The sequence below is a fragment of the Physeter macrocephalus genome, chromosome 2 (genome assembly GCF_002837175.3).
Source record: "Physeter macrocephalus isolate SW-GA chromosome 2, ASM283717v5, whole genome shotgun sequence".
NCBI lineage: Eukaryota > Metazoa > Chordata > Mammalia > Artiodactyla > Physeteridae > Physeter > Physeter macrocephalus.
In genome coordinates this window covers 101,607,080-101,608,621 of record NC_041215.1, presented here as the reverse complement: position 1 = coordinate 101,608,621, position 1,542 = coordinate 101,607,080, and the positions used below count along the sequence as shown (strand labels likewise).

Here is a 1,542-nt window from a genome sequence, read left to right as displayed (position 1 = left end):
TGGAGCATGGGCTCTAGGCACGTGGGCTTCAGTAGTTGTGGCACAGGGGCTCAGTAGTTGTGGCTCGCAGGCTCTAGAGTGCAGGCTCAATAGTTGAGGCAAACAGGTTTAGTTGCTCTGCGGCATGTGGGATCTTCCCGGACCAGAGCTCGAACCCGTGTCCCCTGCGTTGGCAGGTGGATTCTTAACCACTGCTGGCAGGCAGATTCTTAACCACTGCACCACCAGGGAAGTCCTGATTATGATGTATTACTCTTATACCTATTCTGTTAGCCTTATTATGCCTTTGCTGTAGCCTACCTCAAATCTTTTGGAAGAGGCAGAGTGAGATATTTAAATAAGCACAAAATCATAATGCATGTTCTAAATTAAAATATAAGACAAGAGTAAAGTATGGTCTCTTCTGTAAGCACTTTTTACTTCCAAATAAGTTTTCAGGTGTATAACTCTTTGGTTTAGCACAAGTTTATCTGCTTTATTAAAATGAGGAAATTAGAAAGTGAATCCTTTCTTTAAAAAAATAAATTTCCATTTGAAGCCAAATGTCTAGTGAAAACTGGATTGCTAGTATTTGCTCTGTCATTAACCTCTGTGAGAATCTCACAGTTCCCACCCTCACTGACTCAAATAGGTCACCATGGACACAGTGCCTCTACCCTTAACCCACAGTGGAGGAGCAACAGCTGTTGAACTGCACTTGGGAATTTTGCCATTCTCTGCTCTTTATAAAATGTCCTGGTGAAACTGTTCAGATAATGTCACAATTGTTTTCAAAAAATTAGGGGAGGGACTTCCCTGGTGGTGCAGTGGTCAAGAATCTGCCTGCCAATGCAGGGGACACGGGTTTGAGCCCTGATCCGGGAAGATCCCACATGCTGCGGAGCAACTAAGCCTGTGCGCCAAGACTACTGAGCCTGCGCTCTAGGCCCAGGATCCACAACTACTGAGACCGCGTGCCACAACTGCTGAAGCCCACGCACCTACAGCCCATGCTCCGCAACAAGAGGAGCCACTGCGATGAGAAGCCCGCGCACCACAACAAACAGTAGACCCTGCTCGCCGCAACTAGAGAAAGCCCACACACAGCAACAAAGACCCAACACAGCCAAAAAAAAAAAAAGATTAGGGGAAAAAACATCTTGCAAAAATCATCTGAAATATTGAGCAAAAGCAAAGGACAAAAATTTAATTGAAACTGTGAAGTGAGATAACAAACAACAAACATAGTACAATACTATAATTAGTGTAATGAGAGGTTTCAGAGCTTTCTTTAAAGTTTCTCCTAGCCAAAATGAATTTTCAATAACTAAACGGATAGCTGCAGATAGAATTTATTTGGAAGATTTTTTAGGAGCAAATTCTTAAACTCTAAGCAAAAAGTACCAAACACTATTATTTTCAGACTACCATTTCTTTTTTTTTTTTTCAATTTTAAATTTATTTATTTATTTTTGGCTGTGTTGGGTCTTCGTTGCTACATGCAGGCTTTCTCTACTTGCAGTGAGCAGGGGCTACTCTTTGTTGTGGTGCACGGGCTTCTCA

At 42.5% G+C, this 1,542-nt stretch overlaps 1 protein-coding gene across 3 annotated transcripts in view; it reads right to left on the bottom strand.

Moving 5' to 3' along the window:
- MARS2 (methionyl-tRNA synthetase 2, mitochondrial) overlaps positions 1-1,542 on the bottom strand; it is a 129,925-nt gene that overhangs the window by 5,275 nt on the left and 123,108 nt on the right. The gene's annotated exons all lie outside the window — the stretch shown is intronic.